This window comes from Pteronotus mesoamericanus, unplaced genomic scaffold, assembly GCF_021234165.1.
Source record: "Pteronotus mesoamericanus isolate MK-2021 breed Mesoamerican mustached bat unplaced genomic scaffold, CSHL_Meso_final contig_25, whole genome shotgun sequence".
NCBI classification, from domain to species: domain Eukaryota; kingdom Metazoa; phylum Chordata; class Mammalia; order Chiroptera; family Mormoopidae; genus Pteronotus; species Pteronotus mesoamericanus.
In genome coordinates this window covers 9,268,608-9,281,318 of record NW_026555105.1, presented here as the reverse complement: position 1 = coordinate 9,281,318, position 12,711 = coordinate 9,268,608, and positions in this window count along the sequence as shown.

Below are 12,711 nucleotides of genomic sequence, written 5' to 3'. Positions count from 1 at the left end.
CAAACGTTTATTGAGCAATTGTATGTCTGATCCGGAGAAACTGTAATGCTTGAAAAGCCAAAGATCTGATTCATGCCTTCAGGGAGGTTATAATCTAATTAAAAACACAAAATATTCACTTATGAAACAAATAAAGAGCCAAGAACAATAATTCAGTGATAATAAAGAGCAAATATGGTGGCATGTGGCACACATATCACAGGTCTTCCTTTCCAGACTCGTGACAGACATCACTAATCAACCACAACATTATTTTTCTTGATGAATCTTGATTCAGTCTCAGAATTCTCACCAAAGCAATTCATACATTAACTCTTAATCTCTCAAAAGTGATAGCTGTAGCCTCCTAGAAACATGTTCAGTGATTTTAATTAAATTATTTGATCAAGAAAAATCACTAACAACCTACTATGCACCAGGCAAAAAGGACACAATGGTAAATACCACAGAAAGACTTATACTTAGGATCAGAGTCTAGGGAGAGAATCAAAGAAGCAAATGGGAAACTACAATGCACTGTTATAGTGTCAGTATGTGGAGAATAGAGGGTTCTGGGCATGTACCGACGAGAGTCCCAACCCAGACTTGAGAATCAGGGAAGCTTCCAAACTAATATGTGAAGGATGGACAAGAATTAATCAAATAAAGGGGAAAGTGCATTCTTGAGGAACTTTTTAGTTGTAATTGACAGAAACTCAGCTTGAGTTGCCTTGCGCAAACATGGAAATACATTGGCTCATGAAGCAAACACATTTGGTTCATGTAAGTGGAAGGTCCAAAAATAGGTAGCTTCAGGTACGGTTAGATCCAGGTGCTCAAGTGAGATCCTCAGAAAAGCGTCTCTGTCTCTTGGATCTGCATTCCTCTGTGTGGCTTCACATTAGAGCAGGCTTCCCTCTCACAGTGGCAAAGATGGCCCTGAGCAGCTCCAGGAGACATCCTGTCTATTCAAGACCCCAGGAGAAAGTTATGTTACAAGAGTGCCAGCAAAAGTCCTGAGGTTGTCTCTAGTTTGGCCAGACATGGGTCCAGCTCCACCCCCATAGTTCCGTCACACTTACCCAAATTATGTAGACAGAGTGGGGTGAGTGGGTTCTCAATAGGACTGAGATGCTATTACCAGAAGAGGGGATTATGCTGAGCCAGCGGGAAACACACACACACACACACACACACACACACACACACAGCCAACTCATTCCTGCTCTGCAAGAAGAAGGAAGAAAAGGAGTGTTCCGGGAGAGGCCCTGAAGGCCAAAGAACCCACGAGGCTTTGGAAGAAGTGGGGAAAGCTCAGAAAGTGGGGTGCTGCATCTGAACTTGGAGTGTGAGCGACGACCCCGGGCGGCCGCAGGAGCCAGGCCCAGGAGGGCATCTGAACCAGGCTAGGGGTTAACCTTGATCCCAGGGGCAGTGAGAAGCCACTGCAGGATTGAAAGAAACAGACCGAAGACTCTGGATTGCTTTCACGTTTGATGAGCTAAGAGCTTCATGGTAAGTAAGGAGAGAGGGGAAAAACGCAGCTTTTCTAGGTCAGATCTTGCAACCTATCTGAATTCAAACTATGCAAACTATGCAATCCTACAATTGCACGTTCCAGTGAAGCCCCATCCCGTGACATGCGCTCCTCCACTTGGTATAACAGCCCAGAGATGCTCTTCCAGGAGAAGATGACCCCTCACCACCGTGTCTTTTTCTATGATTCATTCAAAAGATTTCATTCCTCAGTGGAAAGAAGAGGTTACTGGCACCGAGGGCCATGGCATGCCATGTGCCCTTCAATTTTAAAAAATCAATTTTTGTTACACATATAACCAGGTGCCCCGGCACTTCTGGGAAATGGGCAGCCCTTCGGCAGCCTCAGTAAATCAGCTTCTGCAAGTCTCTCTCTGCACGCAAAGTACGTGGGAAGGGGAACTGGACTTGTCTCCCGTTCTCCCACTGGGGATATTAAGGAGGGGCGGAAGTTAATTGAGTCCAGAGTTCACTGTGTCAAGTCGGAGAGTTGGGACTTTGGCAAGCAGTTGGGATGTATAGTGTTCTGGGTGGGGGGTGTTTTCACACGACCTCCCCGGGGGAGGAATGTCTTCCTGCACCATGAGCGCAACCTTCAGAAAACAGGCTTCTGGGGCCCCACTGGGGCTTTTACCTACATTGCAGGATAAAAGTCTCCTTTTGCATATAGGGACTTCCCTACAATAGGGCATGCTCACCGTATTCAAGAAAAGGTATTAAAGATCCTGCTTTTCAACAAAAGCCTGAAAGTCCAGCCCTGAAGAGCAGGGTCCCTGAAGACAGGCTGCCAAGTCATTCACAGGTTGGGAGACATGATACAAATTATTTCACTGTTGGGGTGTCGATTTTTTAATCTGTAAAATGGGGTCTTCAATTGCACCTATCTCAGAAATTCACTGTGAAAATTAAATAAGTTAATACACGTCAAGTGCTTAGAACATTGCCGGCTCATGGAAACTGCTATTTAATTGTTAGCTATTCTGTGCTGTGACTCACACTTAGTTCTATTTGTGCGTTACTTCCTTTCATTATTAAAAAAATGAAGGTTAAAATGCTGCAGGTTAGCAAAGGAAGATTTAGCAAGAGGCTGTTGAAATGTAAGCATCTTTGCATGGCCTCTTCCAAAGCCCTGGGAGGGCCCCCAAAATAAGCTCAAGATGGCATGTGTTGCAACATTGGGAAAAGTTAGACCATGTCTGTCCTTACTCTCAAAAAGGACCCCCACAGTTACATAAGTTTCAGATTCCACAAAACTGGACCCTTGCCTGGAGGTAGAGCTTCCTACCCTCCACTTCACAGGTAAGAAAACAGGCTCACAGAGCCTAGGTGACCTTCCCAAGGCCGCGGCACTAGAGCAGAACAGGGCCGAATGCTCCCAAGTCTGTCTGTCTAGCATCCGCTGCACTCCACCGTGTGCCTCACCATGCGGGGAACTCAGCCTCCAGGTCTCTACCGACAGCATTGGACAGACAAACTCAACCTAGGTGTGTGCTCTGACCAGGAATCGAACCCGCAGCATTTTGGTGTGCAGGACAGCCCTCCAACCAACTGAGCCACCAGCCAGGGCTCCTCTGTTTATAAGGACACTAGTCATATTAGATTGGGCCCCCCCGCCAATGACCTCATTTTAACTTAATTACCTCTTTAAGGACCTTATTTCCAAATACAGTCACATTGTAAGGTATTAGAGGTTAAGCTTTTAGCCTATGAATTCAGAGGAACACAATTTAGTCCATAATAGTTGGTTATGTGACTATATTTTAGTTTTTGTATTAGCTTTTAGCTATACCTTTTTTACATTTTTTAAGTGGTTGCTCTAGAATTAAAATGTGTATGCTTAAAGTTTCATAGTCTTATAATTAGTCTTATACTACTTCCTGTAAAATGTAGAAGTATTATAACCATATATAGGTCCATGTTCTTCCAGCTATTATGCTATAATTGTTATATGTATCAAGTCAACATACATTGTAAACCCAAAAAGACAGTGTTGTAATTTTTGTTTAAATAGTTATATGTATTATAAAGATTAAAAGTAAAAACACTGCCTTTTGTGTTCATCAGCTACTTAACATTTGCAGTAGTCTTTGTTTTTTTCTGAGACACCAAGTTTCCATCACTTTTGTTAGACCTGAAGAACTTCAATCAGCATTTCTTAAAGTGCAGGTCTCCTGGCAAAACAAATTCTCTTAGTTTTCTTTTATCTGATAATGTCCTTCATTCTTAAAAGATATTTTTCCTGGAATTCTGGGTTAACAGGGATTATTTTGCTTTATTTCATCTTTTTAAAATGATGTTCCTCTCTCGTGTGTTCTGTAGTTTCTCTTGAGGGGTCAAGCATCAACCAAATTTTCCCCTGTATGTAACATGTTGTTTTCCTCTTGCTGCTTTCATGATTTTTCTTTTTAGGTTGACTTCAGCATGGCCTTTACTATCTTTATTCTTCTCGAAAGAATATGTGAATTCATGTCTGTCATCAAATTTGAGACATTTTCATTCATTATTTCTTCAAATATTTTTTGAGTCACCAACAGGGTGTGAGATGGGGAAGACTTGTCAAAAACACAGATTCTTGGGCCATACTGCTGACCTATGGAATCAATCTCTGCGAGTGAGCCCTAGGACTTTGTGCTATAATAAGTGTCATGTGCAACTTTTATGCACAAGAAAAGTTTGAGAATGACTGCATAGGATTTCACAGGCTTCAAGAACAGGGCCATATCGTAACCATTTTTAAGATGTTCATTATTTGTTCTATAGTGCCTCACACCATGCCTTCTACATAGAAAGTACTTAACATACGTGGTGGCTTGCATGTAATATTTGTATGAATATAAGGGATGGTTTGTTTTTCCAATTTAAAAGGCCTTTCTCATGCTAGTATTCACCTCATCAACAGTTCTCAAATCGAGGTGGTTGTAGTTCATACGGAGTTCATTAGGACTCGTTTGGTTTCTGGCCGCAGAAACACAACCCTAACAGCTTAAACAAAACAAAGGAGATGTGTTAGCCCACACAACTGAAAAGTCCAGTGGTCATGTCGGCTTCAGTCATGGCTGAATCCAGGGCACTAAAAATACATCACTAGGACCTTTTCTCTCCAGCTCTCACCCCTTCTTTCTTTTAGGTTGGTTTTATTTACAGACAGGCCCCTTACCACTTTGATAAACACTGCTGTCCACGGTCCTGGGTTCACATGGTCCTCATACTTGTGTTCCCAAAGTAAATGGAGCAACACTTCCCCAGAAGCTCCAAACAACCCCCCAGAAAGGATTCCTGTTGGCCTGGCTTGATTCATGTCCCAGTTCGTGAACCAAACTCTACAGCCAGGGAGATGGAGTATTTTGATTGGCCCTCCTGAGTCACATGGTCATCTCTGAGGCAGGAGAGACGAGGCTCATGAAATTGACAGCCCCTATGTAGGACAGGAAGGATGCTGAGTGCACAAACTAGCAGATGTCTCCTCCCACAGTCTCAACACAATGGATCTGAACTCTTGTCAATGCCTTTCAACTGAGAAACTTTAGAATCACATTTGTGAAGTGGGCCCCCTTCTTACTCCAGGGAGGTTAAAGCAAATTCCATAAACCAGTCATTCCCAATCCTGGCTATAAATCAAAATCCCCTTGGCATGCTTCCTAAAAATACAAATTCCTGGACCACTCCCTAGACCTAAAGAAGCAGAATCCCAGTGGGTATGACCAGGGAGGGTACATAAAATTTGACATGCAGAACGGTAATAATTTTTCCCAGCCAACATACATTCCCCTTTCTTCTAGAAACCCCAGGTCTCCTTCTGAAACCCCCTTCACCAAGTTTCAGACTACACGGTTGGGGAGGGGGGGTGATAATCCCCCCAGTAGGTGAGCATATGACCTAAGCCTGGCCAATCAGAGTTTGGTCCATCTGCCCACAGTGATTGTGGGGATGGGCAGTCAATGCAATCTGAGCCAGTGAGCCCCAGTCCCAGAATTTAATCAGAAATCTTGGAAAAGAGAAGTCCTCTCTTTTCATGGGGAACACTAGCTGTGAAAGTGATGGAAAGCTGCAGAGGGCAGGAGCCACCACCTGGTGGGCATCCACCTGAGAGTGAAGCCTTCTGTACGCGACATTAAACTGAAGAGGGAGAGATGATTCTAGAGATCCTTGGGAGAGCAGCCCAAGAATGAGCCAACATGCAGAAGACCCAGAGAGCTGAGACTACCACAGAGAATGAGGCTAGAGCCCCAAGAGCATCCACCTGTAGCTGCTTCCCCTGCAGGCACGCAGTTGGGAGCATATCTCCCCTCTCTTTAGAGAGAAGTCACTTCAGGTTGTGTGTTTCTGTTACCTATAACCAGACGTAGGTCCTTCATTCATGTTCTAAAGCTTATTCATTCACTCAGCAATGGTTACTGCGGGTTTACCATGTGCCCAGCATTATCCTAGACACTGGGGGCACAGCAGTAATTAAAACACACAGACTCCCTGCCCTCGAGGAGATTACAGAGAGGAGGCTTGACAGGCAAGCAGGATCACCTATTTGCACACACACGTTTTAAAAAATCAGTGAAAATAGCATGTCAGGTGCATAGAATGGAAACAAAGGAAGAGGATAAAAGGGAGCCAGGGTTGTAGGAGGGAGAAATAGGGGTGTCAGGGAAGGCCACACTGCCAAGGTGACATTTGAGCAGAGACTCAAGGAAGTGAAGAAATGAGCAAAGCAAGTGTTGGGGAAAGGGAGGTGTTCCAGGCTGCGGAACAGCCAATGCGAAGGTCCAGACCTGGGAGCATTTTCTTGGAAGAGCAAGGAAGACAGTCTAGTCCAGAGAAAGTGGGTGAGGGGAACAGTGGGCTGTAGGTAAAGTTAGGGATGTTATAGGGGCCTGATTGTGGGTGGCCTTCAGAATGTGCGTCAAGTCTTTGGCTTTTCTCCCGATAGGGAGGCCATGGCAGGATGGTGAGCAGAAGACAGTCACAGTTTTTGTAGCCTTGGGCAAGTCACTTCAGCTCTATGAGCCCCATCTGCCTCGTATACAAAATGAGCATGAATTTCATTAGGCAAATGCCACTGTCATAATTGCTGTAGACAGCATTCACACATGGCTGCTAAAATCAGTGGGCAAAAGTTTGCAAACAGGATATTCGCATAGTCTCAAAGTACCACACCTCTCCCCCTGAGATATTTATTAATTACAAAGGGAAACCTGGTAATTTTACAGCAGAGAAACCCATAAGACACCACATTGCTCAAGCGATCAAGGTTTAACATCACCAGTAATAAGACACATTCACACCATTAGCCCCTATAAGATGCCCCGAAGATGCAATATCACTTGTGTAGTGTTCTTGCCAAAATGCACCACCTCAGTCTAATCATGAGAAAACATCAGACTAACCCAAATGGAAAGACGTTCTTCGAAATAACTGACCACTCCTTATCACAAGAGTCAAAGCCATGATAAAATAAGTAAGATAAAGAAATGGTCACAGCCCTGGCTGGTGTGGCTCAGTGGACGGAGTGCCAGCCTGCAAACCAAAGGGTTGCCAGTTAGATTCCTAGTCAGAGCACATGCCTGGGTTGCTGACCAGGTTCCCAGTAGGGGGCATGTGAAAGGCAACCACACATTGATGTTTCTTTCCCTCTCTTTCTTCCTCCCTCTCCCTGAAAATAAATAAATAAAACCTTAAAAAACGAAAGAAATTGTCACAGATTGGAGGAGGCTAAGATAAAACATCTAAATGCAATGTGGGTTTCTGGATTGGATTTTGGGGCAGAAAAAGGCTACGAGAGGGAAAACTGGTAAACTTTAAATAAGGTCTGTAATTTAGTTGATAGTATTGCACCAGTGTTAATTTTGGCGGGATTGGAACTTGATGCTTGTACTATGGTTATGTAAATTATTAACATTAGGGAAAGCTGAGTGAAGGGTAAATCGGAACTCTCTATACCAGTTTTACAATTTTTCTGAAATTATTTCAAAATGCAAAATTTAAAATTCGGGTAAATAATAGCTCTTACCATACAGGGGTGGAATGCAGAGTCAACAGACAAAAACTCCCCAGTGGACTAATGGGAAAGGGTTCTGTAGACAACAGTGATTTTCAATCCTAGTTCCTTTCCATCTTTATCAAACACATAGCGCCAGCGTGCACACCCCTGCTTGGTGGCTCCCACTGTCTCCAGCCCCCAGCAGTGGCTTCTCTGTTTGGGATTGAGTAAACAGGATTCCTCAGATCAGTCCCAAAAACCAAGGGTTTAAACAAAAGCAAACTGTGCCTTCTGGCTGCCTACATCCCTGGGATTATGAAATAGAAACCAGAGGCTCGCAAGTGCTGGATGCATCAGACTAACAACCCCGCCCCCTCCTCCCCCGGAAGCAGATGGCATAATTTATTTGAAAAGGTCTAAAAGGAAAAAGAAGAAAGAACGCATCCACTCTCCGATTGACCTGCTGAAGTGTCGATGACAAAGAGGGGGCCGCGTTTGGTTTTATCCTGGATCACGTTCTACCCTAAACCAGTGCTCTCTAAACTTCTGATGAGGCATAATATTTTGCAACAACTCCCCCACTATTTATTTATTTACTTATCAAATATATATACATATACTACTGTATGAACATGTCCTGTGAATGGTAAAGCATATGCAAGAAAAATGTAAAGAGGAGGTGATGAAGAAATAAATGGTATTTTGAAAAAGGATTCAAAGACATTAAAAACATCTTTTTGCTCTCACTAAATTATTACTATTTGAGTATTGAAACAATGTGACTCGGTATCCTTCATTATTTTTGAATTCTTGGTGTACAATTATTTGGTAAAGTTTGATATCAACATTTGATTCTAATGGCTGTGGTAAATGAAAATGTAACCTCATAAAGATATGTCTCCCAACTGAAAGAAGGGTATTACTGGCTGTAGTTTTTTAAAATGCTTCCCACCTTCCAGTTCCATAGGCCGAGCTTTCAGAGGTATTTGTTGAAATTTGTTTGATCATTTCTGTCTTCTCTGAGGTTAAGCTCTTACTCTTGAAAACAAATCGAAAAGTGTTGAGTCTTGACATTTTTTAACACAAGAGTTGAAAATCCGTAGAAATACTAGGTTGAGATGATTTAAATTATAACAGAAAATTCTATTTCCAGGTCTTCAAATTATGTGCAGTTTTGAGCATTTCTATAAGTCATTTTCATACTTTTCAATCATGTAAATATATCAACAGTAACCCCTTAACAGGAATGCACCAAACATCTGCTTTCAAATTGCTCTCTCCGTAGTCCAGTTTTCTTTTACAAAGCTATCCTTTTCTCTCTCCTTTTTCAAATGCCACCTTTACCCTGAAGGCCCAGAATAAGTGTGTGGCTAACCAAGAGCCTGGAGCGGGAGGAATGTGAACTCTGCCCTCTTCCCGTGCTTGCCTTATTCCCATCATCTTCTCCCCGAGGAGCCTCTTTGGCCACTTGTCCATTGCCACTTGGGAAGGGTTGGTTCAGTTACAAGTGGAGTGGCCGCAGAGCACCTGTCTGGTCCTCCCGTGCGCTGGCCTCTTCATGGAGAGGAGTCAGCGAGGCCAAGGGGGTGTGTACACCCACCGCACACACTCAGTCTCCCAGACCATGCACCCTGGGCCCCTGGAATTTTCTTCCAGGGCTGTGTGAGCCTCCTCCCCAGGACTGTCCTCCCCAGAGCTGATTGCATCAGCAAGATACACACCCTGCAGCCCCAGGGAAAGCCAAGGGGGTGGGACAGAGCGTGGACCTTCGGGCTGGCACGTGCAAACACACATGCACAGAGGCGGAACTGGAGATAGAAAGAAAAGGGAAATGGGCGGTGGGCTGGGCACCATCCCACCTGGAGCCTGGAAGAGCCCAAGGATTCTAACCCTGAGATTGGCTCTCCAGGCCACCACGAAGGTGTGTGTGTGTAAAGGTAGGAGGCTAGAATGTGTTGTGTTTACCATGTTGATATTTAGACATATGGGAAGTGGGCCTCCGTTTGCATAACTGACTGTCCCACAAATTGATAGAGGCAGTTGATCGGCGCCAACTGGTGTCACTCAGCCACCTCCTGGGCATGCATGGGCAGCCATTTCAGAAGGCCATTTGACAGGGCTCCTCTCTTCCCCGTAAACGTGTCATTCAACCTCTAACTCGAACTCTCATTTCAAGAGGTCCGGAAGCAGCTGCTGGTGTACAACAAGACACACCCGAATTTCTGCTCGCAGTTAGCGGCCAGGGGGCCAGCCCACTCAGTGAGTAGTGGATGGCATGGATCGGGGAATCTAGACCTACCAGAAGGAGGGGATTCTTTTGGGGGCTCTGAGAAAGAGAAAAACTCTCAGCTCTCCCCAAATCTGAAAACCTGTTTCAAGGGCTGCTATAACGAACTCCACTGCCAACATGGGAAGACTTTCCAACATGTATGGAGTGGGGATGCAAAGCTGGCTGAGAATGGAGGGGATGCACGCATAACTTCCAAGAAGCATTTGTTAATCTCTCAGTGGCATAAAGTAACTGACTTACCCACAAGTGTGCTGCTCCCCAGCCCGTGGCACTTGAAAGCTCCAGCTCTTCTCTCTGGGTGTCTCCGACTCTCTCAAGGACCCAGGGCTACTCACACTGTGGGAGCTGGGCCACCGCTGCCAGCTGGCATGTTAAGTACGAGTAAAGCTGAATGTCTTATTATTTTAGATTAAAATGATATATTCGAAAGAGAAGTTCTTACATCATCTCCTAGGTGCCTGTGGATGATCAGGTCTACTCCACCTTGATGACACCTTGACGAGGTCCAATTAGAGGTCCCCGAAGAGCCTCAGAGCAGACTCTCTGCTCGAACAGATGCCAAGCAGTTAAGGTTTTGTAAAAAAAAAAAAAAAAAAAAAAAATTCAATAATACATTTTAGCCACATAATGGGAAAGAAATTTAGAGAATTTCAGCTCCTGGTGATGAATGTGGGGCAACAGAATCAGAGCCACGGCCAGACGAGAAATCGCTTAGAAGTCAGAGTACAAACTTCCAGTTAGAAAATTAGTGACTTCTAGGGACCTAATGCCCAGTATTGTGAATACAGTTAAAAATACTGCATTATATACTTGGAAGTTGCTAAGAGAGTAAATCTTAAATGTTCTCACTGCAAACAGAAATGGAAATTATATAACGTGATGGAGGTTTTAGCTAATGCTATGGCGATCATCCTATTGTAATATATAAGTGTATCAAATCAACATCTTGTATACCTTGAATTACACAGTGTTATATAGCAATAGTATATCAATAAATTCAAGGGTGGGGGCAGGGAAGTCAGGATCTAATTCAGCTCAGTCTCTGCCTCACTGTGTCATTGCCTCAGTTTTACCACTTGTAAAATCAGATGATTAGGCTTGATGTTCTCCACGTGGAAAAGCTTAGCTATGCATCCAATTAAGGGCGGCAAATTCGAATTCCTGCAGGTGCCAGGGAGTAAAGATGGATGAAGGAGGCCAGGTATGAGACAACAGGGAGTGGTGGAGACTGCGGTGAACTGGAGAGAGTCACCGCCACTCAGTATCAGTTGATGCCAGTTAGGCAGGAATATAAGCCTGTTGACAGGTGTTCTAGTTTTCAGGAAAAGTTAGGGATCCAGATATAGGACTTTTTCTTGTTATTAATGATGGCATCTATTTAAAAAGAAAAAAAAAACCCTCTTTTTTGAAACACTGTGCTGCACAAACAAAATCCACCCTGAAGTGAGCTGCTTTAGGACACTTTCACACGTAACTACATTTCTACTCCACTGACAACATTAGCTGGAAAGTACTTTATTTTGCTCTCTCTTAATACCCTCGATGTTTACTTCTGCTGAAGATGTTTATTCGCCTGGGAAGTGGCTCCCTAACAGAAACATTTGTTTTAGCTGTTGTGGCAAATCATCCATTTGCTGGGAGGCCAAGAAGACCAGCCAAACCTTTCCCCCCACAAACATTTCATTAGGCCAGTTCAGAGAAGCATTTGCAGCTTTGTTTGTTCCTCTCTGTAAAAGAGGCCAAAGTTATCTTGGGATGTTAGATGCCCGCCTGTGCCGATGGAGTGCAAGTTTACCTCTCCAAACTGCAGATTCAACACCTGATATCAAGGGGGAAGCCTTGATAGTCAGAGCAGAATCCACTCGAGCCTGACACGCCGTTTAAGGTCAATGTGAAGATCAGTTCTCCCTTCCTCTTACCCTCAGGCTTCTGCATTTTCTGGGCCTGCTCCTTGGTTGACTTCGCCATATTTTTGAAAGGATATCAGATTAATTCTTCTCCTCCTTGCTTCACACAGTTCCATGCAAATGATCTCAGCCTAAATACACCTTTCAAAGGGACTCATTTTATTTGATTCTTTAATCTTAACTTTGCCCTCCAAGCATGCCAATCACCCAATGCTCAATGTTTAATATGATTGCACAAAAAAAAAAATTATGGGGAAAAATGGAATCTAAATGATGGACTTCATTTTTTTAATATCAGGCAGGAATTAATTTTTCAAAATAATTGTCTAGAGGTGATTCAATTTCACCTGCTTTTTAAATATGTATTTTTCAGTGCTCAATGGCTTGAAGGGACGACTTAAAATTAGTGTATATAGTAGGCTCTGAATCTTAAATAAAATTTCTAACAGTGAAGCTTTGCCATCTTTGCTGCAAAACTCCATTTTGAAAATGAAATTTTACCTTCCTGATAAATCTCTTTTCTTCCTTCCTACTCCCCTATCTAAATACTTTGGTCAATGAAAAGATAGAAGACTATATTTTAAAAAAATATTTGCAACTTAGAGACGTTGAGACAGAATTCTAAGGTGGTCGCCATGATCTCTGCTCCGGGTGTTATGTATGCCTTATAGTCTGCAGGGGACGGGGGCCTTGGGACTCGCTTCTAGCCAGTAGAATAGGGCAAAGATGGTGGAATGTCACTTTCTTAATTAGATTACATTATATGGCAAAGGTGCAGGAAGTCATTCCTGTGATTTTATATATATATATGTAATTTATATATGTATATGTAATTTTTACATATGTATATAATTTTGTGTGTATATATAATTTATGCATTCATATATTTATATATTTAATTTATACACATACAAATTACAGGAATTTTATATATAAAAATATATATATAAATATTCTTTGTGTGTGTATATGAAGGTGGGGGAGGGGGCGGGGACCCTGTCTTGCTAGCATGCACTGGAGTAAGAGCG